Below are 6,564 nucleotides of genomic sequence, written 5' to 3'. Positions count from 1 at the left end.
ATGTGGAAAGATCATCTTGTCATCTCCATCATTATCAAGTAATGGTGGTTCAGACATATTTAACCTTTCTAGGTCGTAATGGTTTCCAAACAAACTCTACTCGACTTCTCGTCAAGAGAACATATCACAAGGAGAATGAGCTTTGTACTAGAAATAACAATCACCAGCCGTTTAACCTGAGTGGTTGTAATCAATCTCGCTCCGCTCCCTCAAGAGGAGAGTGTATAGCTCGTATTACAAAAGCTTTCACATCTTTGGTAAAGGTATACTTCTGGTCTCTCCTATATAAAACCGCATCTCGATCCCACAAGTAAGGACTACCAATTACTACCTGACAAATATCTAATGGAACCACATCGCATGTAACCTCATCAATGTATGACTCATCAAAATAAAACTTTAAGTACACTACTCTGCAACCTGTAGCCCACCTTCCTTTTGAATCCATCCTAAAGGATAGGGTTTCGGATGTTTGAAAGTATTCAAACCCCACTTATGTACCAAAGAATGTGAAAGTAAATTCTTCTGACTTCCCGGGTCAATAAAAACATCTATAAGTGTTGTCTTAACCTACATCTTAACTGTGAAAAGTCGTTCCCTAAGGTCATATTTTAAAGGTCCTTCTTTTTCTCCTACCATAAGAGAGAGCTTTGAGTTGGTTTGTGTTAGTCCTTGGACTTCTATTGGAGATTGTGCGACTAGTGTTTCCATCATGACTTCTCTCTTCTACAACCCTTTTGGTTTTAGATTAGGATACTTCATCCAACACTTGTCGATAACATGTCATGTTTGTTTGCAATGAGTGCAAATCAAACCTTCTTTGTCTTTAGACTTCCTATCCTCTTTTCTCCTTTCATTTCCTTTAGCGACGAAACCTCCAGACTTCCCATTAGTGTTACCCTCAATATCAGATTTTCTATGCATTCCTTCGATGTCATTAGTTTTTATGCTTGCTTCGGAGATAGTATCCACCTAAAACATCTTCAACTCCTTCCGTATATACTCATGGAACCCGGAAATATACTTCATATAGATAACATGATCTTCCAAGTCTAAATCCAAAACCATAACTTGATTCTGAAATTCCGAAGTATATTCTTGCACGGTTTGGTTGTATGACTGCTTCAAGTTGTACCACTTGAACCATCTCTCCTCTAGGTAGCCAACCGGATAAAACTGTTTCCTTACAACTGCCTTGAATCTTTTCCACGACAATACTCCCTTACCTAGGTTTTGTCTTTGATAAGATTTCCACCGGGTTAGAGCATGCTTTTGTTGCTTCAATGGTGCAAAAGCAATCTTTTCCTTTGAACTGTATTCAAACAAAGAAAAATACGTTTCTAGTCATTCGATCCAATCATCTAAGTTTTCTACATCGACACTCCCATCGTAAAGTGGAATATTAACACGAAAATCAATTTTCGGATTCTTACCATGAAGTTTAGTTGAAGTAGAACGTTTAAGAAACTCACCATCTTTTTCTTCTTCGTCCTCATCTTCATCTTCTTCTTATTCTTCCTCCTCATCTTCTGAAACCCTAGGTGAAGATGTAAGATTTTTCTTCTTCTTCGACTTGGGTGTATGAAAACGAATACATCCAGTCAATTCTTTAAGGGTAGTTTGAATCAATTTCATGTTTGTTTGTAGCGTTGCCACCTTTTCTTCCGTAGTTTGTGGTTCGCTATGCTTAGGATCATTGTCTGACTTAGTCATCCTTGGTCCCCTTGTTCTTTTAACGTCTTCTTTCTTCTCGAGTAACTCACCAAGTTGTTTGTAGAGAGATCTAGTGAATACCATAAACCACAAGAATCTTCCCTAAAAGAAACGAACCTTGCTCTGATACCAACTTGGCAGAATAATAATAGATGAAAACTATAAAACAGAACACACGTAAGAATGTGATTCGAAGAAAAATATCTTCTCTAGATTATGAACAAGAAAACTATTACAATTTTCTCTTTGTTACGCTCATAATCTCTCTAGGTAAATAATCTTAAACTATTTGCTAAGCTTGCTTTTACAATAGTTAATTGCCTCACAAACGTCTTTCTAGGTATGCGTGTAAACCTCATTTTCTAGGTGTCAAACCACACTCTCTAGATGTGTCTTAGCAATGAGCTAAACATATCTATTTATAGCTTTTGGTTTGGTTTCTCAAACTTCTAGGAATAGTTCCTTATCTAGGAATCTATTTCCTTTTCTAGGAATACTGCCTTGTCTAGGAAGTATTTCCTTATCTAAGTATACTTCCTTACTTTGGTTTGGTTTCTCAAACCTCCTAGGGATTTATTTTCCTTCTATAGGAATACTGCCTTAAATCAGTAATCCCTCCTAAATTACAATTATATCCTCAATTTGTCTTGAGGATTACTAGTTCCCGGGGAGAGGAAGATACACATGTATCATCCAACCCCATGTTGAATAGAGATATTGTTTCCATCCTAACAACGCTCCTCCAATCATGTTATAAATCCTTTAGAGGATCATATTCTTCTTCTCCATCTTCTTTATTAACTTTTCCCTTATCTTTGTTAAGAATTGTACCGTCTCCACTGTTTTCTCTTTCTCTTTAAGTTCTTTTGTTATTTTTTCTTTTCTAGTTGATTCCCGAAAATGAGAATATACATTCTTTTGAGTATGCCATGTACATATTAATCTTCTTTCATAAGGGAAAACCTTACTAATACCATTAATCAAGGCTTGTTCATTGTAGGTGACAATAACAAAAGATAGGTTCATTGGAGAGTAAAGTGATCTCAGATGTTGCAAGGCCCATACATAGTTTTCTGTTAGCTCGACGCTCATAAAGCAAAAGCAATGGAGAATGTCGTGCCGATGGATATCATACCTACTCGCATGAAACAAATGCATTTTCCATCTATTTGTCTTGTATGTACAATCAATAATCACCAGCGAAGGAAAGCATTGAGCTCATAATATAGATTCTGGATGTGCCCAAAAGATATCAGTCACCTCACAGGTATCAGAATTTTGTCTATTCCATATTACATAATGGGAATCACCCATATACTTACGAACTAGTTGCATCCTTGTTCTACCCGCTCTTTCAGATACCCTATGTTTTTATATGGAGTTATCAATGGTCTTCAAAATTGAAGCATTCTTTTTAAAATTTTCCCTTAAAGAAATGAGAATCTGTCTAGGTGGCATACCGTGTTCGTGGAACTTTATAACAATTTTTTCATCTTTCTCTGAGAGTCTACTGGCGAATGAATGCCCCAAAAGTGTATCTGCATGAAGATGGTTATGGTGTCCAACTTCGACAATCAAATTCCATTTTGAAGCATCTACACAAATCAGACCGCAACTTAGAAGGACATCCACATTTTTTTGTGGCAGTTCCTTTCCTACATTTTGAAGGCTCACTGTATAGTTGCGTTTTCTGTATTTCCCACCTCTCTCGCATCCAAATACAATGGCGGAACCCTTGCCACCATGATTCTCATTCTTATTCACCCTTTTTTTAATCGGGATAATTTGATTTTGGTATTCAGGTTTTGTCCAACACTAGGCTTTGGTCTAACATTTGTCCAACGTTAGGGCTTGGTACCTGGACTGAAAGTTGACCGTAGTTGACTAGGTCAGATATTAACTTTTTTTTCAGAAATTATTAAAATAAAAAATTAAATGAAAGTATTACTCAAAATTACTATAATAACCTTAATTTTCCTAGTATTTACATAACTGATCTTTTCCATCCTCCCCACCACCAAAATCTCTGGTTCGTAACTCCGATCAACAACATTTTACTCTGTCGGCGGTGGAGTCAACTGTTCTTCATCCTCAATCAAGACGATGCAGACAAACCTTATAATTTATCATCACCTTATATATTATTCTCTATTTCCCCAATTCTGATGATTTTTGACAAAAAATCCATAATTTTCGATACAAAATCCATAATTTTCCCCCATTTTTTCCCTAATCCAGAAGAACCCTAACTTCCTATTTTTTCTACATATCAACTGATGAACTTCACAATACTAACATTTTGGACCACTCATGAATAATAATTTCATCAATTGCAATACCCAATTACAAATCATCAATCCAGTTACAAATTTATATTTCAATTTCAACTCAAATTCAAACAATAGATAAAACCCATAAATTTCTTACCTAAAAATGAGATTGATGATCAAAATTAAAACCCCAGATCCCAAAATCAAATACACACCAGAATTGAGCGAATTCAACACCCATAAATAACAAACACCAATTAAAAAAATTAAAATCAAAGAGAAAGAGAATATATTACAAATCATCAAACACCCACTTCTCCAAATCATCTTCTGCATGACCCACAGCTTAGATTCGCCTTCATTAATCTTCAATTGTTCTTCGATCTCTGTCGCCCTGGTTCGTCTTATTTATCTTCACGAACATATCAAGTTGAATAAGCACCACAACCCTAACTAACAATCAGTCATCCCTAATCAGTCATTCCTTACCATGTAGAGATGATTGGATTCAACAAAACAAAAAAGAAATCACTCTTTCTGCGGCCAGTTTGTGAAGACCTGTTCGTGAAGATTTTTTTATTTTTTTAGACTATCTGTTTGTGAAGACAATGGAGAAGGAGTAAATAGGGTAATGAATATATGAAAGCCGTTGGATTCTAGATTCCCTCCAGGGGTATGATTGTAATTTGGTATTTTTATTTTATTAAATTTATTAAAGTCACGTCATAAACAGTCAACGTAGCTCAACGTTTGGTCCATGTACCAAGCCCTAACGTTGGACAAATGTTAGACCAAAACCTAGTGTTGGACAAAACCTAAAAATTAAAAATCCAGTTATCTCTTTTTAATCACAACAATTATATTGTTTTGACTACCAATCTCGCGACACCATTGTGTAACATTTTCTTTTGAGCTAAATGTCTGCATACAATAAAAAAAATATATATAAACATCGATACAAATACAAAAGAAATTCATTTTTGACATATCTCTCTGAAGACATAACATACAATACCTTATCTGCAGTGAAGTATTTTTTGGAGTCAAAGCCAACAACATTAATTGGTTGTTGTTCCTCCGAATTACATTGGACGGCATCCAAAACGACTTCATCCTCTTTCTCTTCGACACTAATAGCAAACCAGAAACAGTGAAGGATCTTGATTGATAAAAAAACTAAAGCCTTTCCACGTCCAAAGAGATTATATTCTCTATTAAGATGGTCTTGAAGAATTCGGGTTGAGAATTGAAATATAGTAAGATAACGGGGATGATTATTAAGCTGGCCATTGCTACTACTACAAAATCAGTTGACGGATGATGATTTTTCATCATGATGGCGATGATCATCGGCTAAATGTAAGATTTAAATCAATTGCAAATGATGACTACTAGTATCAGTTGTGGTAGCTGTGGAATTACTATTGGGATGTGATATAAATGAGTTCAATTGAAAAGAGGTAAATCTGTAGATGATGAATATTTAGTACTGAATCACAGGAAAAAAACTCGAAGTAGAAAATTAACAAGAAAAATTGTAGTGGTGACTTTTTGTTCCTTAACAAATCAAAAAATTTAAATCTAATGTCTCATCTCCACCATTTTCTTTAACGGAGTTTTTGGCGAAGAGAAAGAGTAAAAGCAGAAAGAAAAAAAACGTGGATTTGAGCCTACTTTTTTGGTTTTTCGGTTCCTCCAATTTCCAACATTGTTATTTATTTTTAATAATTTAATTGTAAAGTGAAAATTAATGTGAGACTCATTTTGTCCGATATCTCCGTTATGAAACCTACGGACGTAAAATTTCACGTGCGTATTCAATTTTTGGGTAAAATTACTCCAACACACGTAGTTTCTGAATTTCTCTTCTCATTTATTTATTTATCTGAAAATTGAGAAAGAGATGCACTGAGATGGCGGCCATGGAATTCATAGAAGAGAGATCAGCAGAGGGTGGAATTGATGATTTGAGATGGAAGAAATCGACTGCAATTTCACTATCAACAGCTTCTTCTTTCTTTGTTCTCTCTAACCCACGGCTAACACCCATCTTCTGATTCTCAATAATCTCTCAATTTATTCCAGCTGCTTTTGATTTCAAATGAAACCCACAGATCCCCTTTTAAGCTTGTCTCAATCCACCACAACATCGATTAACCATACTCAGATCGAATCCATCTCCGATTCAGTTGCAGTGACAACCAACAGCATCAATCTCTTTCTTAACTCTTCATCTCTCGAACAACAGCAAACCCTCAATATCGGCTATTTCCAGTGAACCCATCGTCAGTCTCTGCACCAAAGCTCAGATCCACTTTCTTCAATTCTAATTTCTCAAATCAGTTCAACACAGACCAATCCTGCCATTGCTTCATTATTTCGTTCCTTGATTTCAATTCTCAGCTCTTCAACACCAGCGAACACCATTAATTCATCAACCTAGCCAAATTCCTGGAAGGATCTCATATCATAATCCAGTAAATAAGAGTTCTTTAATTCCATCACTTGCCGCATCACCGTCTCGTAAGATGTCAAATGGAGTCGGCCCACCTCTTCACAAGAACGGGCGGCAACCAGTCTC

General features: G+C 35.8%; 1 long non-coding RNA gene across 1 annotated transcript; it reads right to left on the bottom strand.

Annotated features, from left to right (window-relative positions):
- Positions 1-4,005: 4,005 nt before the first annotated feature.
- Positions 4,006-6,026, bottom strand: LOC113350242. Its single transcript, XR_003360675.1, has 2 exons — positions 4,999-6,026; positions 4,006-4,904 (listed from the first exon to the last, which is right to left on the bottom strand). It is a non-coding gene; the product is annotated as an uncharacterized LOC113350242 (long non-coding RNA).
- Positions 6,027-6,564: the final 538 nt, after the last annotated feature.

The sequence above is a fragment of the Papaver somniferum genome, chromosome 2 (genome assembly GCF_003573695.1).
Source record: "Papaver somniferum cultivar HN1 chromosome 2, ASM357369v1, whole genome shotgun sequence".
Taxonomy (NCBI): Eukaryota; Viridiplantae; Streptophyta; class Magnoliopsida; order Ranunculales; family Papaveraceae; genus Papaver; species Papaver somniferum.
This window is presented reverse-complemented; position numbering and strand designations above follow the sequence as displayed.